Raw genomic sequence first — 22459 nt, 5'->3', positions numbered from 1 at the left:
CAACATATCTTCTGGGAAAGGCAGGCAAAAAGTACAAATTTGCAGATGCACAATCAGATGGGAATGCTACACACTGAATACAAATATTCTGCTTTGTCTGCTTTGTTTGCATTTTAAAAAAAAAGCAGAGTAAACATTACAGTGGCTGAGTTTTGATCACATCATGTGATCTATATACAAGTTATGCTGAGGGAAAGGATATTAATTGCATTCATCTCAAATGCAATAGAGCAAGATCCCCTAACGCCACCCAGTCTAAAGCAAAAGCAGTGCTCTTGTCTTTTATGTCTCCTCAATTCATACATGCATCATGCAGAATCAGGCATCAAAGATAGGGTCAGAGAGAAATTTTATGGGGGCAACATGATCTATTTGTTCATTTACCATGAAATCTAGAGTATTATGTTAAAACCTATGGGATATAGCAACTCCACTGGAAACAATTACCGCTGCATGATATGTGATATGCATTATATTTAGTTAATATAATTATTTGTTCCTGAGCATCACCAAGGAGAGACAGAATGATCCCTGCATGAAGGAATTTATGGTACAACAGCTACTTTCTATGATTCTCAGGCACATAAATTTCCCACTGAGGCCTATGTCTGATAATACTCTTTGTGGTTAGGATGCACTTAGGGATTCAACATGGTTTTATTACAGGCTGTAATTCTAGGAATAAGTTCTTTTGTGAAGTCTTACAGGCACTACAGGCACTATATTACTGAATATTCAGAATATTCCTGTGATAAATGGGCAAGAGTCTATTTACTTGATAGCCTCTTAAAAGGATGGTTTAATCACAAGGAAAACATACTAATTGCTCTGTTTGCGTGTCCACACCTTCCTCTTTGTACCACAGAAGCTGCAGAAGTGAGAAAACTCAACTTGCACCACTTTTTCAAGCAGGTGCATTTGCTTGTACGTTGGATGAATCTTGCTTTAGAACAGTTAATCTGTCAGTGGATGTCATTCTATAGATGAAGGTTAATAGAGATAATCCAGGTATCCCTCCCAAAACTTTGGACATGTGACAGTATTTCTTTAGAATAACATTAAAAAAAAAATCTCTCCAAGTACCAACACTGCGTTATTTCTTCCCACCCTACCAAAAAAAAAAAAAAAATCTTATAAAACATGAGGAAATACATTATTTCATTACACACACAAATCTTCGACTACATCACAGAATTCATTAAGCACTAAGAAGACAAAAAAAAATTCTTTCCATCATTTCAAATACTAATAAGCTTTCCTTAATTTCTCTGAGATAATATTAGTCAAAAAAATGGAATATAAATGTTAATAAGACAAATGATGTCTCCAAAGCTTTGTTAAACACAATGGCCTGGGAAGTTATAATTTATTTTAGATTTGATGAATCTGGTGAACACAAGCACACTAGGGAGAAGTTGCAGTCTTTAACTTGCAAACCACATGGCAATATTTTGAGTCTGTCTCATCCTTTAAAGGCACAGATGCATGTCCTTCTTTACGTGCAGTGGAAATATTTCCCCAAAGCTTTGCTAATCACAAGAAACATTGAAATTACTCATTTAAATGGTCTAAAGAAAGGCTGTCATTGCATAAGTGAGACTGTTCAGGAAGTCTTCCTCCATTACTGTATCTGCTCTGTTACTCCTTCAGGACTAGGCTATGTGACTCGAGCCGGGGGGTCAGGAGTGGGCTTGGTACCAGCCTGGAAAAAAACATGAGAGCAAGGAGGATACTCCTCATCTCTGAGAAGTGGAATACGTCTCAGAGGCAGTTTTTCAGCTATTCTTAATTTGAAAGCATATTTTGCTGAGATAGACAAGAATATTTCTTCTTACCCTCCACAGAAGCAGAAGCTGAAACCACTGGTTCAAAGCAGCAGTTTTCTAGAGCCTCTCAGATATACATTTTTAAGATATCTGTAAAGCTTCACAAGGCTATCAGCAAAGGGACTAAATCTACTAATGAAAAAAAAAAAAAAAAACCAAACCAAAACAAAACCAAACCAAACAAAACCAAAACCAGACCTCTTTAATAACTGGTTACTCTTCCAGCTCTGCCTGCATGATGGCTGGGGTCTTCTCTTTCCTACAGTGGGCAAACTGCAGCTGGGACTGGTTTGAGAATGGGTAATGGGAATTATAACCAATTGCAGATCTTTAATGGATGCCACCTGTACCCAGCTCTAAGGGAGCTTCCAGAAGATACAGTGTTAGGGCTCCATCTGCATTCAATATTTTTCATGTTTTGGATGCCTGGTACAACAATGTCATGCCAAAGGATCCTGGCACCACTATCTTGCCTTCTTCAAAACCCACGGACCATAACAATCTGTATGAAATTATGAAATTAATGTGGAAATCAGTTATCCCTGTCATCCAGAAAGCTGCTCTTTCCATGCACTGTAGCACAAAGAAATAGGGTACAGTGTAAAATTTGGGCCATCAGAAGTCCCCTAAACCTTGGACTTCAGTATAAATTAGGAATTAATATCTCTGACTATGCCTGCATATTTTCATGCACTGGGAAAGAAAACTAGATCCAAGCAGCTAGATGCTTTAGTTTAGCCTAATAAACATCATGATTCAGAGATAAAGTAGGGAGGTGAGTAGATGAACACTTGGAAGGTTCTGATCCATTGGGCATGCTTAGACCAAACATAGCAAACATTGGCAGTTAAACACAAAGCACTGCATCTCAATACTGATTATGTTTCTTCATGTTTTTTTCTCAGGAGACTCTTTACGTTCAAAATGTGTGAGCAGGCTCAGGTGCTCTGGCTGGAAAACATGACTTCTTTTCCTGAACCCTCTCACCAAAATGCCCTCAAAAACTGCCTACAGAAACTGCTTCCTCTCACTCTTGAACTCTTTTCTGCACATCTTCAAATGGATGGGCGGAGGTTGGCCACCTCACAGCGAGGTCTATAAAGTGGTAAATGGAGTCTTCTCCATGGAGGTGGGGCCCTTTTCATGCTGGCAGAGGAACTACCTGAAGCCTCCACTTTTGAGTAACTGTGTTAAACACCAGGCTGCCTGCAAAGGTTGTTTCTCTTTACTGACAGTACAAATCCCTAAAACTGGCTCCAAAATTTTCTTCCTAGGGAAAGGGAGGTCAGAGAGGAGTCTGTCTGTCTGGTAATTTTCCACTGAAACAGTCACTGTGACTGTCCCTTGAACATTACAATTTGATTTCTGCGAGTGGCCATGACACAGGCTGGTCTAAAGCCTGAAGAAATGTGGCTGGCACCAATCAATTCACTATCCTTTAATCAGATCTGATTTGTTTCTCAGAAAAGGAGCATTTATTTTAAGTAATGATGCAGGGATGCATCTGCATCCATGAAGGTGTATAATCAAAGCAAAGCCAGAGTTAGCTAATCCACCTCACAGGAGCTGCAGTAAACCTGTCAGTCATAAGATGCACCAGCTATAGCTACCAGGGATAACGATTGTGAATTAATAGCCAAATGCTGCAGCTCACTGGTATAGTGCCAAAGTATGATCCACACCTAATTCCTTGGGGTTTTCAAAGTTAATATATGGGGGAAAGGTTGTGGACTGGGATGTAGGGGGATTTGAAAGAGATTGAGAGACTCATATGGAATTTTGCTGAGTCCTGATCAGAGAGGCAGTGCCAACACTTTATGTCAAAATTACAGAGGACAAAATAGATTTGGGGCTACGCTGAAGGAACATGATTGATGAGCACAAATATGAGAAGCTAGAATAACACAGTGAGGTCAGTGGAAGTCTTTGCAATGACTCCAGTGAGGCTTGGATCAGTTAGCAGCTATAAAGTTGTGTCCACCACAGTGCTAATCAACAGTTGTTTATTTTTATCTACATCTAAAGCCTCAATTTATATTAAACAAATGCCACTTAAAACTACTGCAAAAGTAGAGAGGAGCCAAAGGAACTAAAAAAATACAGTGCAGATAAATATGCCGAATTAATTCCAGGTGGAGTTGATGCATGCTTTGATACATGACTAGAAAAGTAATCATTATTAGGCAGAGAAAAATAGAAGAAAAGATGCTGAAGATCGTGAGATCTTCCCAGAATGAAGTACAATCAAAGGAAGGAACACACTGGAGCAGAAATCAGAATGGAGCTGTGTGAAATTATTAATAGCATAATCATACCTACAACATTATTGCCTGCGAACGCTGGCCAAGAACAGAGCTCTACCTTTTGAAAATTGTAGAACAGGACTGTGATTCTACCCCAGTAGTTTGTCATCCGGTTAGAGAAAACAAAAGGAGAAAGGAAATGAAATTTTATCTTCATTTTAAAAATGGGAACTTTCTAGAATGTCTTCGGGTTTGCAACAGATGACACAGGAAATTTGCAGGGAAGCTGCGCTTTAACCCCCTTTACATTCCTCACAGAGCATTCCTCCTTCTCAGATACATGTTCAGAATCAGAGTTGTGGAAAATGAGAATTATAGGAATGGAAGGGACAACAGAAGGATCACAGAATATTTTTGTTAGATGTACATCCTCCACATAAGCTTATTAAAATACTCATAGTATTACTGTTCAAAAGCTGTTCCTAATGTGTAGCCTGAATGTTCCTTACTTTCTTCCTTACTTCAGTTCAAGAGCATCAGTTCTTGTTTATTGCTGTCAGACAAGGAGAAAAGATCATTTCCTTCCTCTCTCCCTCCAGCAGGAATGGTTTTATGTATTTGAGGGCTATTAGCCTATTCCCATTGGACTTTTCTTCTGTAGACTAAACAATCCCTATTCATTCAATTTTTCATCATAACATCTAGATCGCTAATTGCTGGTCTCTGGACTTCTTCTAGTTTATCCATTTCTTGCTTGTAGCACTGAGCACAAAACTCAACAAAGTACTCAAGCTAAGGCCAGCCAAGTGCATCTCCAGGTGACAAACAAAACCACTCAATTCCCTTTCACAGTGGAGGAAACTGCAGCATGTTCTTGCTCTTAGGAATGTCGTGGTTTAACCCCAGCCAGCAACTAAGCCCCACGCAGCCGCTTGCTCATCCATCCCAGTGGGATGGGGGAGAGAATCAGAAGGGTAAAAGTGAGAAAACTCGTGGGTTGAGATAAAGACAGGTTAATAGGTAAAGCAAAAGAAGCACACTCAAGCAAAGCAAAACCAGGAATTCATTCCCCACTTCCCATCAGCAGGGAGGTGTGTTCAGCCATCTCCAGGAAAGCAGGGCTCCATCACATGTAATCATTACTTGGGAAGACAAACACCATCACTCTGAACATCTCCCCCTTCCTTCTTCTTCCCCCAGCTCTATATGCTGGGCATGACACCATACGGTATGGAATATCCCTTTGGTCATTGGGGTCAGCTGTCCCGGCTGTGTCCCCTCCCAACTCCTTGTGCACCCCCAGCCTACTCGCTGGTGGGGTGGGGTGAGGAGCAGAAAAGGCCTTGGCTCTGTGTCAGCACTGCTCAGCAGTAACTAAAACATCCCTGTGTTATCAACACTGTTTTCAGCACAAATCCAAAACATAGCCTCATCCTAGCTACTGTGAAGAAAATTAACTCTATCCCAGCCAAAACCACCACATTCTCCACTCCTTATTCCATACCATTTACATCACGCTCAGGTCCCACTCTATCCAACACATCCTCATTAACCACCACACCCCTTCCCATCCTTTGATATAATACACAGATACAGACCCTTAGTCTATGGAACACCACTATAAAATGTCTTTAAAATGTCCACAAAGTGTCAGTTGAGTTCATTTGGTCCATGATTTTGGGCTCCATCTGTTATGGTGGACACTGAGGACAGGAGAGGTGGTGTGTTGTGTGGAGTTATTGGGCAACAAAGCCAGCTCAGGTTGGGTCACAAGCTAGTGTTTTAAGGTCAGCCTTTCTTAGTCAGCTTGCCTGCTTTTGGTACAGGTCAAAGAGCAACTTGCAACAAGCTAGATTTAAATCCAGCCCCAACAGCTTCACTAAAAGGTAAAGCTTAGGACATTGGAGAGCCACCATACCAACACAGCCATGTTCCTTCCAGCACCCTGAAACAGCTGCACGGTAGTTCTTTGTGCAGTATAAAGGTGCCAGCATTTTGGAGTTGGTCTAGGATCTCTGTGGTACGCTTCTGTTTATGAGCTTTAGTAACTCAAAGCTGATACACAACTGATGGAGAGGAAAATGAACAAGAGGCAAAATCTTACCCTGGGTTCAGTGAGAAGCTGCAATATTCAAGCATATGGCTTTAAGGTCACTGTTAACTCCCAAGCCTCGTTTGTCATATGTTAAATATTGTATGTTAAATATTGCTTATTTTCAAGATAAAAACAACATTAATGGGCCAGCACAAGTTCAAAGCTCTTAGTCAGAATCTATTTGCACATGTTCACGTCCTCCTAAGAATGCACGTATGGAAAATATGAACACATTTTATTTCACTGAAGTTTTATTACATTTTAAAATTGTTGAGTAATGAAATGCACAGAGGCTGTGTAATCTACATAGAGTCTCTGAGTATTTAAAACGTCTGTCCATAAGTACTGCAGGACCCAATCTTACTGCCTTTTATTCACCCTAGAATCACAGAATAATTTGACAAGAGACCTTTGGACGTTATCTGACCCAACCAGAGAAGGGCCAGCTTGGATCAGGTTGCCCAAGTGGATGATTCCAGTCCATTTTTTTAGTGTCTCCAAGGATCAGGGTTCCATCACGACTCTTGCTTATTCAAAATGATTCCTGTTGGTTTCAAAGGGTCTTGCTGGCTAAAATATTACTCAATATCCACAGAAGAATCTGAACACAACCCTAATATATTACTACCAGTGTCCTGGTCTGCAGCTGTGTCTCTCTGTGAATAACACAAGTTCACCCTTATTTTTAAGGGCCAGACGAAGAACTCTCTGCTCCCACCGTAGACATTTCAGTGCAGTCAGTGGATCTCTTCTGGTCAGCATCTGGCTGTTAACAGGAGCAAAACAGTCACACTTTGGCTCCTAATGGTTAAAGGGAAAAATACAACATGTGATGTAGCATATGGAAAAACCCAAAGAATTAGTAAAACATTCCCTTTCATTGTCACTTTAGAGATAGTAAAAAGGTGGCAAAGAAAGGATCGAAGAAAAGCCAGTTGAAACATACCTAGGCCACAATTAATAACAGTAATCTTGGAGAAGTACACTAATTCATAGTTCAAGTAATTTCAGAAATTGTACCAACTTTACTAGACTTCTTTTTCTAATTTCCTCTAATTTCCTCTATATTCAGTGCTTACAATCCCCATTGTTATCCCCTTCCATACAGCAATTTTCATCAGCAGAGCTCAAAACATATTATAAAAGTGCTCATTAGCATGAGAGTTCATCATTCAAAATCCACCAAGATCAATGAAAAGTACCTCTCCTGATGTCTCCCAGCTTGTTTCAGTTCTGCTAACTAACAAGGGATCTATTCTATCTAGCATCTGGAGGGTGTTAAATAGTCGCCCATTGGCCAAGCACCATAAAACTTACAGTTTGCAATATAATCTGGCTGTCAATGGAACAATATGGAACAGCTCAGTGAATATCAAAGTAAGGCCAAGTGCATCAACAGCAGAAGAACTTTTAATATTAAGATTAATAGATATCTCTGTTTTTCACTGTTGTCATTCTAATGGTATACAGGTCTGTCCAGTATCTTCAAGACTGGGTCTGAAGGATGAGGCCAGGTCTGTTATCTAAAAATTCATCCACCTGAACTGGATCATACTTCCAAAGAATTCGTTAATTGAACAGCCCTGCTTTGACCCAGGAAAAATTGTAGCGTTCACTACATTTGACAGAAAGGGTCAATAGCCCCTGTTAATGTAGATGGGACATCCCAGTTATCAGAGGTCTCTAGTATCACCTGGCATTTTGACTAGTTACAGAGCTCGCCACCAGCCTCAGCTGTGCACATCTCTGAGCTTTTCCGTAACATTCATCTTCTAAGCACTGTTCTCTGCTCTGCAGCAAACTTTACAGGTAATAAATGGCCAACGTTTCCATTACCTCAGATTTGGTTCAACATTTACAGATTTAGCCAGAAAGGCAGAAATATGAAAGGAAACCGCTGAAAAAAAAAACACCCAAGTGGATCAGTTCATTAAACCAGTCTCAGACAGCCTCCAGGCAGAGTTCTAGCAGGAAAGATATTATTCTTAGTCAATGACCATCTCTTCCAGATTCTAGTTAAAAATGCATTCTCGCGTTACACACTGACCAAAAAGCAAATAACTGCACGGATAACAAGGAGAAACAGAAATCATTAATTTCTATGTAACACTAAATGCTTTGGTCGATTAGCACAAAATTTTATTTGCACTAATCAGTCTGAGGCGAGGGGTGCATGAAATTAAGCTGACACGTTAATTTTATGTTTTGTGGTGATTCTTTTTTTTCCATTTCTTCCCCTTCTAGATGAAAGCTGATATCTAAATATGCCAAGTACTGTCAGCATTTTCAAACACTCTGCATGAATATAAAGTTTGGAAATGGAAAATTTCTAAAAGATAGGTTTGCATGTATGCATAAAGACTATTATGTTCAAGAGTACTATGTTAACTAGCTGGCCTAAACAAAGATGGCTAGAAAATAGGTTTATTAAGGTGAATTTTTTATTTTAAAACAAGATCAGGTATTTTTTTAAACAAAAAAGCTCTAGCAAATTAATCAATTAGAAAATTAGTCTAGAAAATTAGAGTTGAGATTATATTTTTAACACAGTGCTATAGAAATGTGAAACATTTCCATTTTCCCAGGTTTGGGTTTTTTTCCTTCACCAAGCATCGCAAAGCTAAAGCAATACTTTTGTCCTTGTCTGCTGTAAATCTCTGTGTATAACAAAGTAGTGGTTCACAATACAAATATATGGTTCGAAGCCTAAATGGCTCTTGTGGGCTTAAACAGAGTTTACAGATAACTCAGTCCTCTGTATGGAGCAATGGGTAACAAAGCCAATGATGGAAGAAAACAAAACAGTGAACATACTGTATTTTTCCAGACAGCACCATTTCCCTGGATTTCTCTTTATTTTGCCGTACCAGGCCGTTACAAAAGGCTGCGTATCAATGCCATCAACCTGTAGCCAGTTCTCTGGACTGTACAGGGAGAAGAACAATCCCCAGTTTATTTCTAGATTTTCCAAATCTACTTGAACAGTAACATAAACATCTCTTGACTGTTTTAGTCCAAGAACCAGGCTGGGCCCTACTGCTTTGTGAGGCTACTTATAAAGAATTCACCGTCCCTGTTCTTCATGACTTATCAGTAACCCTGGGAAGATGCAGTGAAAACCTTCTGTATCTTCTTCCTTGACTCTGAACGTGAATTCTCTCCGGCCCTGTTCATTTTGTTATTTTGTGTTTACCTCCACAAACATTACAACCACTGCATTTACAAACTCGTGAAAACCAAGCTGACTGCATGCCATCATTCATCAGCTCAGTACCGACTATGAATGGAATAAGATAATGCAACATGCAACACTATTTGTAGAAACCTATTTTCAATTTGCACATGCAAGTATCCACACTGGTTGTGACATTGTCCAGTCCAACAAAGGCAACAACACTATGTGATCTATGTGACAAGTCATCTCTCTCTAATGAAGTAGAAGTGCCGAATCTGTCCTACCGACAAAACCAGATGTGTTTGATGCAGCTCCAACATCACATCTATAATAATTTTCTATCATCAGCCTAAGCGAATATGTTCAAATAATGAGCATCGTTCAAGGAAATTGCTTTCTTCTTTTTGATATTTTTGAGGCAGAAAAGTGAGACTAGATTTATTAAACAGATTATTCCTGCCTACTGCACCATTTGTAGTACCTGAGTGCTACCTTTTTTTCTAATTAACTACGTAAAATCTCAATTTGTCTGCAGTCTTCTGGCATCTAGCTAGTAAGCATAATTTGATTCCTCTATAAATGTAACTATTTTTAACACCTATGTTATTTTCTTATGGCACATTTTAAAAATACACCTGTTTTTATTTCTTCACAGGCAGACAAACATCTCAAGAGTTTTCTTCAGGCAGACCAGAGGAAACTCTTCTTCAGCTCTGCTGAGCCCCCACATTCATCAAAGAGCTTTAAAGCCTCAATCAAGTAGACTCGAACAATAGTCTGATCACTGGATGGCAACCGCCTTTTGTCTATTGCACAAAACATGGATCTTCACAAGATGCACCGTCCTGGAATTCATTCTCACTGCAGACAGTTCAGATGAGCTACTCCCAATTTTCACCTTGGTAACTGAGATCAGAGCCAGGCCTTTTCATTCCAAGCTATTATTATATTTAAGTAAAGATTGATTTAGAGATTTTTTTTAAAAAAAAATATGTATTTTTAAGTACATGGGAGTGAAGGGAATTCCCTGAGCACATACCCACTTTTGAACAGCGGCGCACGCTTCTTAAGGGGGAAGGTCTGTATGTATCCGTGCCATCGATGGCGATACTGCATTTTGAATCAACTCCCATTTTCCCCTTAATTGTTCTGTCAACCTGTTTGGGATCTCATCTACCTTCCTCATTACAGCCTTCAGAGGGAGGGCTCCTACCACACTGAGAGTCAAGAGCAGATCATGTCCCTCATTTAGACCCAACACATCTTTCCACAGCCCACTAATTGCATGGCAGCTCAGGCTCATTTGTCTTCCCAGATCGTTAAAATTCATCACCATGCTCTGTGAGCTCTCACTCCTGCCCTTGGATGGGCAGCTGTAGATTATTTAGCCAGACCAATCCCTAATGTTTTTAACTAGGAACTGACCCCAGCACCTGAGCACCTGCTGGGCTCTTAGTCTCTGTCATGTTAAAAGAGTGCACAGAAGGACCCGAGCCATCAAAAGCATCCTGCTGCATTACATTAAATATTGATAAAAAATATGCAAATTGTTTATTGATCTTCTCCAGGAAGGGCTGAGATAATGAGAGAGGGACTGTTTGAGATGATGCTTGGGATTTTTAACTTTTTTTTTTCTTTTACATTAGACTGTTGTTGATAGCTGAAGTTAATGAGGTCTTTCAGTTCACTCGGTATTTCAGACTTTACCACTGGTTTTAAGATAAAAGAGATCAATGCACCTTAATTGTGCATCACTGCCAGCAAGTGCCCTGAAAAGGGCAGGAGTATTTGTACAGGTGCAGTGCCAGCACTCCTTACTAACTTTACCTGGACTGCTCTGGTTAATATTATACTACTCTAAATTGTCTTATCCTTCATTGTATTTGTTTTCCAAGGCTGGTATATATCAGAAGTTGATGCTCACGCTGTCTCCAACTTATTAGCAGCTCAGTATATAATTAATACCCAGAGACTAGTTTTTTTCTCTCCCCTTTGCTCAGAGCGTTAACTGCATTGCATATGCTTCCTACCCTTTATGTGATTGACATGTGACAGCTTTTAGCTGTCTTTCTGTGCCTTCATTCTCATGGTGGAAATTTCTTCACATTCACATCCATGGCTTTTTTTTTTCTCTTTCTTTCTGTTCTATCTCTTCCTCAAATTTTGGCTGCTCTCTGATACCTCAGAGGAGTAAGCTACAATAAACCCAAAGCAGCTGGACCAGAGCATTGTTGGTCCCACACCATTTGAAACCATAAATCTGTCACAACTGGTTTACCTGCAAGATGTTGGTTCTGCACCTCCATCAACCTAATTCCAGACAAAAACCTGAAGATGTGGCCTCAAGAAGCCTCCCTCTGCAATTGGGCCCCTGTTAAACAAATTCCTGGAGTGTCTGCATCTTGTCTAGGAAACAGCAAGAGGCAGGTCACGAGGGTTTGCCAACACAGAGTCCAGGCTGCAGTGACTGTCATTCCAGACTGGTACTGATTTGAAACAGAGCCTCCCTTCCCAAAGCAGCCAAAGAACAAGCTTCAAATTCTCACCATAATTATTTAAATTTTCTTAGGATTTGGATGAGCCCATCTAGGTGGAGATTGGGATTGTGTTAGGAGCTGCACAAAACTATATTAAGCTGCAGTCTTTGCCCCAAAAAGCTTACTGTTCTTAGATGATCATCAGAGCAGATACAGGTGTGATCTGAATGTGAGAGAGTGACTGTTTGGTAGCAAGGAAAGATCCCAGGCTTCCTCTTTGCCAGATTGCCCAACCAGGTACTACCCTGGGTAGTGCCCAGGAGACAGGGAGGAACAGGGCTACAACTTCTTTGCCTTTCTTCCCCTCCTTAATAACCTGCAGCTGACAACGCAGAAACAAAATAAGAAAGCAAGCAAAGGCATGGACGAGTGGGAAGACTTGCTGCAAATCACAACTGATTAGTGGTAAGACTGCAAGCACAGCCCAAATCTCATGTGTTCCAGTCTGCTGCTATGGTCCCTGGGCCACCAGGGTCCCCACGGGCAGTTATGCAGGTGCCTGCAATAGGGGATGCCATCCTGACCTGTACTTCTAAAAGCAACAGTCTAATTTGTTAATGATACCAATTGGTTTTGTCACAGAAAGGTATTTCCTAGGAAAGGTATTTCCAGCACAAGCAGAGAGCAATAAATGGAGGTGGACAAACACTGTCAGCAAGATATCAGAGAGGTGACAACACCTGGGGACAATGCACCTAAATGGGATGGCCAAATAAAATCTTAGATCTGTCATGCCTAAATTCAGATCCTTACTGTGTCAGTTTAAGAGTAATCTGGAATTTAAGACTTGGCTGTGGCTTGGTTCAGGGGCCTAATCCTGGATCTGCTTGCATTCTTAGTACTCCTGTCACATGCAAACACAACTTTACAAACACTACCAACTTTCCTGACAATCTGCAATGTGAAAACAAATACGTCAACACCATTTTTTTTTTTTTTTAATCTAAAGATTTGGATATAGAAAATCTTAAGTATGCTATTCCTAGAAATATTTACATCTCAGCACTGTTAGGGAAAAATCTAGGAGTGATTACTAAAGATATTCTAATTCATACACTGAATATATTCTGAGATTTTGTATTGTTCTACATCAGCTAAGATTATGGAAGAAAACATGTTACTTGAGCTATGCTGTCTCAAGGGAAAATACTCCACTGAGAGCTTGAAAAAGTTTGTTTTCCAGAGTAAATCAGAAAACTAGAAATAAACAATTATTCAAAACTGGATGGAAGAACAAAGTGATTGATGGACTATACTTCCCTGTGTACAATTTCAAGATTGATGCCATACTATTGGGTATGTCAGAGTACAACAGACCTGAATTATTAATTGCTCTATAATTCCCATTCTCTGAATGATACACTCCCTCAGTGCTTCTCTGAATGTATATTCTGTACATGTAAAACAAGAGCAAAAGCATCGCTGCATTCCCAGATAAACAGAAGCATTTTTAGGTTTGACAGCATTTCGCTGCCCCCACCAATAGAAAGAACCAACCAATTTAAAATTGCTAAGCAGCAGGGAAAACATTTTTCCCCTTCTCTTTCACACCAGAGTATTTAATTATGAATTTATGCAAACAAAAATTTCAGACCTCTCCCTGCTCCAACAGCCTCTTGCCCGAGGTGCTTTCAAGCCCTCAACTGCAGAACAGAGGGGGCGGAGTAGAGCCCCAGCATCTCAGACAATCAGCTTTGAAAGCATGTTACAGCCTGTTTAGTTGCATGGCCCTATTCATTTTCTATGTTTCAAACAAGAGTCATTTGCTTGAACACTGCTTTCTTTTCTTTTTTTTTTTTTAAAAAAGTCCATTTATTCAAATAAATGAAAACATATGAAAATAAGAACAAAACCTAAATGCAAGTGGGAGACAATAGAATGAAGCTGTTAAACATGACCAAGGAAATCGGGGTTTTTTCTCTATTGGCTGTATCAGAACTGAAAACACAGACAAAGGACCTCTCAGTTACACTTCTGCAGACTGAGAATAAAGCCCCTGAAATCATGGTATCTTCATGTGTTAATGAACCCAGAATAGGCCTAAGGTATGTCTGTGTTTCCTTACCATAATAAATGTATTTGCAGTTCAAAACCTTGATTCTCATTTAAACAAAGGCTACTATAAACATTTCCAGTGATGCAAACAGACCTCAAGGTATGAGCAAACTTTATTTTCATCTACTGAATGACCTTTCTGAACAGTGAGAGTGACATGAAGAGCCTTCATGTCAATAGAAAACAGATCTCAAGTTCCAAAAGCAGGAGAATGCAATGACCACACTAATAGTAATGACCAATTTGTAAAACCAGATGGTTTTAAATAAAATCTTCCAATCTTCCAGTTTGAAGTTTAGCTTTACAGGAGGTTTAGGGGTTTTGGGTGATGGTCATACACCATGCAACAGGCTCTACTGGAATTAAGGAGCATACCAACTTCACTTCTACATCTGTTTGGGCAGAGGTGACTCCATTTAAAAGGAGATTTCACCCCAGTTTGGAACAAAACTTTCAAACCTTCTATAAAACACACAAGCTCTGAGTGTGTAATCCAAGCCGGGCAGTCCCACCAGCTGCCCAAGTACCACCGACTCCAGCAGCGGTGGGAGCACTTCTCTGGCTATGCCAGAGCCGCAGACCGGATGAACCTCAGAGTATCTGTGCAGTTGGCAGTCACACGCTGGGAGCCCCGCAGCCATTGGGAACCTCTACTCTGAGATGGTCTCTCAAGGAAGCTGATTCAAAACCAGGAGCTGTGTGAATCCTAGTACAGGCAACTCACAGCAACCTGTGTAAAAAGTTGATAAGATCTATGAACTTGGGAGATTCCCAGAGTTTTGATGATGTTTTGACTAGAAACAAGACAACCAGAATGGAGGCTGGAAGCCCAGCTGAATCGGGAGCTACCGGATCAGTAGCTAGCAGTCTGGGCTTTTCAGGCTCCCAAATCTTTTAGGAGCCTCTCTCTCAGACATGATCTGCCATCAGTTAAGCATGAGAGCTGAGCTGGCTCCCACAGTCTCCTCAGCATCTGCTGGGCAGGCAAGCTAGCAGGAAAAGAAAAGTCACCAAAACTCTTCCTGTGCTCCTCCATCTCTGTAGATTATTTTGGATTTGACAAACAGGAATTTTCTGGGAGGAAAGGATTCTCTTGGATAACAGTAAATTGATCCCAAATTCCACTCACTGAAGACTCAGTTATCTCCAGCAAACACGCAGCATCAGATACACCTGAAAACAGGAATACACACTACTGAAAATGCATTTCTTTCACAGGACTCCCGCACTGCTAGAGAATTAGTGAGAAAACAAACCATATCTGACAGATATTAATCACATCACTTAATACACAAGCACCAGGTGTGCTAGAGATGAGATGGTAGAAGAATTGATACAGAATAAAATTAATTGTTTTCAACTGTTCTTCATACAAGAAAACCCTTTAGCATGTCTCCCTAATTTTTTTTTAATAATTATTAGTTGCTCTTTCATCAATGAATTGTAAGTTAATATTCTGAAGTCAGTCATTTGGAAAGAAAAAATAAAGGTATGTTCAGGAATGACAAAATGCTGCTCAAAGAAGAGTAGTAATGCCGTACCTGCAATCTACTTTGAAAAACTACCTAAAGCCCACAATTAAAGCTCTTGAGAACAGAGCAGAACAGAGCTAGCATCACCTTTAATAGCACTCACATATCAAACACTTCCTCATCTCACCCTAGCAGACAAAAAGGAGCATTATCAGTGTCGACCCATATCTGCTGGCTGCCTTTGGGTTGCCAACAAGGATGTCAGAAGCCACAGCACAGGATCCAAGATGTCACACATTAGCCCCCCCAAAAGCAGAAGATGCTTTGCAGTTGGTTATCCAGTGCTCCAGTCTAAACAACCTAGCACAAATTAAAAAAAAAAAAGAGTTTCTGTGTGAACATTCCTCCCCCCAAAGAGACCTTTCTTGACTCCCTGGCTGAGCACCAGCCCATCTGTTTGTTTTTGTATTTGCAGGTAAGCATGGCAACAGCCACAGTGAGGTCACTGAAGAAACGCTTAGGTTAATGTAATCATTTCATCCCTTTGAAATACAGCATGTCTTACCAGCCAGGTTGCACACTGGAGAGGCAAGATACTTGTTTAAGAGCAAGGGACCTCACTCTTCTCTTCAGTTCTGCTTGTTTTGCATTAACATAGCGCAGCTGATTTCTCTGGCATTGTTTGAAGGAAATTTCTAGAGACAGACAGGAGTCCAGTGATTCCAAGACCAAATAAAATCTATACCATCATTACCAGTGATTGAAGTAGTGGCATCCAAGAGAAAGAAGGTTCTATCACCTTCCCCAGTCACAGCTGCCAAGAGCAAGGAGCATCTGGCTGATCTAATCCTTGACCTCCAACAGCTTCGGATCAGCATCAGTTACTCCATCTATAGTCACAAAGGTAGGGCTGGCCCTTTCTGCCTTCTCCAGCACCCATGCTGCCCTGGAGAAAACTACTGCAATACTGCCAGACCAAGCTTTGCACCTCTGCAGTGCTGGGGTAGCACCCACTGCTCCCGGGGCACCTCCTTGCCTGCAGGTACTCTACCACCCCACAGCCAGCAAGATCAGCTGCACAGAGAATTAGAAGAGGTCTGTGTAGGACAGAGGAACCGATTCAGGTGGGACCTCCTAGGAGCAGCAAGACACGTGATCACCATAGCTCTCTGTGCTCAGATTAATCTGTCTATAGACAGATACAACTCCCATCGACACCAACTGGAGAAGGACTCAGGGGCTATGCAGGAAAATGATGGATCCTACTTTTCTTACCCGGATTTCTGCTCTGCCCTTTGTCAGAGAGAAAGGCACGTATACTTACACTCGTATCACGGTGCTAGCGGGTTGTTTCAGCACTCACAACAATGAAATGTACACAGTCTTTGTTGTACTGTCCAGAAGAAACATGTTATTTATTGACTGGAAAATGGAAAACTGAAGCATACCAGCCCCCTTAATACTGCAAGGACCTGATTCAATATCCACTGAAGTTTTTTCATTGTCTTTAATAAGCTCTAATAATCCAGGTTCATAGAATTACTTCTTTATTAAATCAATGACAGAACTATAAGCTATTTTGCAATAGGACTAGTGGTGCTATTTACTCAGGATACATATTTACTGCTAACCACTTTCTTTTTCTCTCTTCATCCTCTTTTGTTATTTTATTTGTTTTCAATAGATTGTTTTATTGCCTATAACTCTGGAATTCAACAAGTGAAAACACTAATTAGAATCAGATACTGAGATTTGAATGATAAGCATAAGAATATTATTTCCTGCTTAATAAAAAGCAGATGAGCCTTAATTCAGAAAAAAAATAAAATCCCATTAAAGGTCAAATCCTGACACAAACGCCCCCTTCATTACAACCACTGATAAAACCACCCATGATTTTCAGTGGCATCCAGATTTAGGTCTAATGATCAAGCTGATAACCACACAAGAGAGGAAAATCAGGATCTGTACTGGAAATTCAAGCTGACACTAACCTTAACTCATGCTGTGGTGCTTTTTGAAAGGGAGGAGAAGGAGTAGCTTTCTCCTCAACAGCATGAGTTCAGACAAAAGTGTCATCCCGTATTTTCCTGTCCTTCTTTACGTAGTTTTATTAAACATGCTTAAATATGTTCCAAGGTGGTTAAATATTTAAAAAGGGGCAATTCTTTGCATTAGGCAGAGTGCAATCAAAAGGCAGAGTGCAATCAAAATTATTCCATTACAAAGGGACAATGCTTTTATCCTTACAAAGTCTGCAAAGTCTTGTTTTATAGTGAGAAGTCAATGCTTTTAAAGGAAAAAAAAAAAAAAAAAAAAAGGAAGAAGCCAGCTTGTATTGCCTCTTGGTTTATCTCCAGTGATCCTTAAAATAACAGAAAATGTCTTTTTTAAATGCTCAATTTCCACCAGAAACTAAGCTTGCCAATATGGAAAACAAAACATGAGTTCCTAATCTTGCAAGATCTAGAGATCTTGAATATATGTTTTATTTTGATATTGCCATGAGGTGCTTAAATGCATAATGCTGATGAGATCGTTTGTCTGATTTTAATGCAGGTAATGTACTCTGAGCTCAGTGATCCAAGAGAAAATTTCCCAGCAGGCCATACTTGACAAGCAGGTGTCACTCAATCATGCACGTTTTCACCTCCCTGAGAGGACAGATGGTCCCAGCCTACTTAGCAATTCCATCCTCTGTTGGCAGCCCCCTCTCCAATGCAGTGCTGTAATAAAGATGCTCTGAGATTTGTGTTAATCTGTGGTCTTTGGGGTAAACTGTAAACAAAGTGTGTAGAGTTATCGTTTCTCATTATGAGCTGGACCTCTTATCTTCTCCTCTGCCTATAGCATATAGATATCTTTAATAGCCTATACCCCTGGACTCAGCTTTCATGGAGATTAGTTCCTATCATTTTAAGCACCACAGAATTACTTTGTCTGTAGAGACTTGACCTAATCTGTTTGAGGCTTTTACTATCAAGACAGTAAGACAGCCTTTTTTCTCCAAATTAGGAGAACAATGGTTTAAATTGGCAATAGCTCCTGTTGCTGAATTTTATGCATATGCGTGTATTATACTTGCTGATTTCCTGCTCTGAGATAGAAGAGGTAGTGTTACTCCTCTCGTCATAGTTCAGAAATAAGAATAGCAAGGACTGGGAGGAGGGGGAATAAAAAATCCTTACATCTGAACACCATGTTGAGGGGGGATATTTGTCGATTCTTTTTTCACTGCTATGATACATTTCCACTGCATCCAATTTCCCCTGTGTAAAACGAAGATTATCTTCTCCTCACAATCTGACAAGTGCAGAAGGGAAAAAGAGCAGAGGGAGAGAGGGAGCGCGTGCAAGAGTTCCCAGAGTCAAGTCTGGTGCCTCCTATAATTTGTGCCATTAGGGAATTTTCCAGGATTTTCTACATGCAGAAAAGAAAAAGAAGGTCAAAGGTTCAGAGCCTCATAACACTACTCAAAATAACGCCAGCACTGCTTCCAGCACCAGCATGTGCCACGGAATGAGGTTGGAAGGATATCACATCATTAAAATGAATTATCCAAATTCATGTCTCTATCACAATTTTAAGTCCCTTGATCTGATTTTTCAGGTGTAACAGGGATTGCATGAAAATCAAGGAGCATCATACTTTGGTTTTGGCTTGTGCCAGTCTCATAAAAGGGGGTCTATGAAAGATTCATGGTGATTTTAGTGGGCTATGGATCCAGTCAGAGTAGTTGAAGGGACAGAGCTCAACTGATGGAAAAGGGAATTTTGTCCAGAGTTTATCTCTGAGAAGGAGGAAGAAAATTTTTACCTGTTGAAGCTGATTGAAAGAATTAAACAAGATTTAAATGCATGTCATTTCAGAAGTCCTTGGGCTTCTCATTCTTAGTCACAAATCTTGGTATTCTTACCCAGTCCTGGAAAAGAGGAATACTTTTAAATTATTTTGTCAAAGGCAACAAAGAATCAGCTGACATGGAGCGGAACCGATTAGATGACAGGGAAACATCATGTCACCACAGGTCTCCAGGAAACATATCTTCTTGCTTTCTTAGTGCCTACATAAGCACTACGTTCCTCACAAGGTAACAGGCACTTGCGGACCTTTTGCAGACTACTCCTTACTGACCAGCCACACGAGAGTGCTGGAAACAACCATGACGTAACCACTTAACTGACTTCATCCTCATCACTGATTCCAAGCTGTCAGAAGACTATCAAGTAAGATAGGGATGGAAATGGAAGATATTTAAAAAAAATCAGATTAAAAGTCCTGTATTAAAGTTTGACTCAGTGCTGTGGTCAGTAGGACATTGTACACTCTGATGCCCATCTTAGGAATTGAAAATCTGTGAAAGGCCTTGCCAGTGTAGTGTAGTACTTTATTTGCACACAAACACGGTGACTGAGCCAATGAATCCTTCTCCATGTGAACTAATTACCTGGTTGTTATCTGTATTATAACAGTGCCCAGAGGCTTTAGTGGAGGCTGGGGATTCAAGAGATGGACTGAGTATCACGCTGGGCTGAGGGCACATTGACATGGGCACATCCAGCAGTTGCAGCCCAGGTCTGCCTGACCAGTAGGGCATAACCCAGATCAGGTCCTGAAGCTATGCAGCCACTTTAATTCTCACACTAAAATATCCTGCTTTCTCAGGCTGGCCCATTAGTCTGGGCTCAGCGATAGCTGCAGGGCTGCACAATCTGAGCTGGCTCACCCTCAGCTAGTGCGAGGGGAGGAAAAAGGCCAACAGACTTCACATTTCCATGACTGTCTGTGGAGATGTGCCCTGAGACTGAAGATGCTGAGGTTTCTTTTCTGATTTTGCTACTGGTCTCCTGGGTCCCTCAGCTGACTACTGGCAAGTCATTTGTCCTCCTCCCCTACAAGCAGCAATGATGGGGATTTCCTATGGACAAATGATGCTCCCTACCCTGGGATGCTTGCCAAAGGTAGAGGAAGAATAAGAAATCGCACCATAGTAGTGACATATCAAGCATGCTGAGTATCAAGTCTCTTGCCTTTCAGCTCAGTACCCTGTAGAGTACCTGGTAGAGCAGTTCCCATGTGAACACTCACAGAGCTGCTGTGCCTGGTCCCTCCAGTGCCCATCCACTTTGCCCACACAGCTCAGTGGTCTCCAGCTCTCAGGAGCTGCAGCACTATTTCCACAGGCTGCTTGGGCATATGTTCCTTTCTTATTTTTCCTTCCTAGAAGTGGAGCCTTGCTCTCTTACTGCCTTAAACATCCAAGTCCACAAAACATCCTTTGTGAACTCAAGCCATGTGAGTAGCGTGTGAGTATATTTTGGATAAAGCACTTGAGTTTTATCCTTCCCATCATTAGGAGAGCTCACAGGAAATGAGAAGTGAAGGACTCACAAGCCTAAATCACTTTAAGTTGTTGCCAAATATATCTTTAACCGAAATGAGGAAATTATTATAGGATTATTTCCTGTAAAGTCAAACCACTGTCAAATGAAATATGAACATAAGAGTGGCTACACTGGGTCACACCAAAGGTACGCCTAGACATACTCTGTTTCCATAAGCAGATGCCCAAGTAAGAATAAGAACAAGACAAGTGGATGGCACACTCCTCCCTAAGAGTCTCCCACCTTCAGCTATTTCAGTTCAGGGACTTCAAAACTGGAAGAAAAGAACAGGAAGATTAAAATCGAAGCAAAACATAAATCTGTAAACCAACAGATTCATCCTAATAAGATGAGGTAGTAAAATATACTTTCATACACATTTGAAAGGATATTCAGAGCTAAAATTAGCAAAAGAACTAGCATCCACTCACAGTCTGTCCAAGCCATTATTTTCTCTATTTTATTTTATATTATTCAGTACTAGCAATAAATGTTATTACGGGAATATAGCTGAATTTGAGAGAAGACCATTTCTTTCTTCTGCATCTAGCAGTGCTCACAACTATAGAGCACCACAAGTAAGAAAGACTAATGCAATTTCAAAAGAAACACGAATGAAGCACGTCAGCAATAATGTACACACAGCACTATACCTTCAGTAACAGGTGTACACCCTCTGGCTCTGACTTGGGAGCTGTGTGTGTATGCCTGTATGTTAACACGCTCACACACGTACATTTCCCTTGTGCAAAACCACTTTCTGTCACTGAAAGAGGAAGGGCAAATATATCAATGATCTGTTTTGCAGAGCAGCATTTTCTTTTCATCCATACACCCAAGAAACAGGGTGCATACCAGAGCAGTTATGTCCTTTCCCAATCGTTAGTCCTTTTCTCCATTCTGACCACTGCTTGACTCACTGAAGCATCTACTAACAGTAAAACCCAACTGTCTATGATCTCACTGTGGCATAAGCAGAAGGAAGGAAGCAGTGCATGCAGTAATACGTTACTGAATTGCATGTGCTCTCTGTAGCTTGCAAACAACTCTTCTCCCCTCCCAGACCTCTCCTCAGGTCATATCATGGCAGTGGGGAACCAGGCTGCCATCTAACACAGCTGGATTCAGCAACTGCCAAGTGAAACATGGCTTTCTTCTCAAACTTACAACATCCGTCTGCTTGCTCAAAGAAACAGCTAAATTCCTCAACATGTTGGTGTTAAATATCCCCTTGCATCTCAGGAAGAGGTCACCTGGGGACCATAATCTGGCCTGTAAAATGAGGCACAATGAAACCAATCCATTTAGAAGAAATAAGAATCCTACAAGATATTATATTTAGGACTGGAACAGGAGAATGCAAGCAAGCAAGAGCAACATGGCTCCTGCTGCTTAAGGACTGGAAGGGAAAGAAAACCCGGATTAGAAAAGTGTTAGACAGTCAAGCAGAACTGCGTGTACGCTGCTAAAACTCACAGGGACAAGTTGACCGGTTACTGCTAGTCAAAAGGATCAAGGTGAATAAGGGAGGCTTTAAGACACAGACTGAATAGCTGATACAGAAATCTGCTAGACCAGAGGGAGATAAGAGACTCAGCTGTTGAATTTATTTGTGAAAAGTCATGGACATCTGAGACGATGCATCCACAAAAGCAGAAGGGAATGCACTATG

At 40.7% G+C, this 22459-nt stretch overlaps 1 long non-coding RNA gene across 1 annotated transcript in view; it reads right to left on the bottom strand.

Annotated features, from left to right (window-relative positions):
- Positions 1-6449: 6449 nt before the first annotated feature.
- LOC129207272 (uncharacterized) overlaps positions 6450-22459 on the bottom strand; it is a 76010-nt gene continuing 60000 nt past the window's right edge. Inside the window, exon 3 of the long non-coding RNA XR_008577416.1 lies at positions 6450-6965. This is a non-coding gene — a long non-coding RNA (uncharacterized LOC129207272). The remainder of the gene's footprint in view (positions 6966-22459) is intronic.

The sequence above is a fragment of the Grus americana genome, chromosome 5, assembly GCF_028858705.1.
Source record: "Grus americana isolate bGruAme1 chromosome 5, bGruAme1.mat, whole genome shotgun sequence".
Taxonomy (NCBI): domain Eukaryota; kingdom Metazoa; phylum Chordata; class Aves; order Gruiformes; family Gruidae; genus Grus; species Grus americana.
Note: the sequence above shows the minus strand (reverse complement) of the source record. Positions and strands in the feature narration are given on the sequence as shown.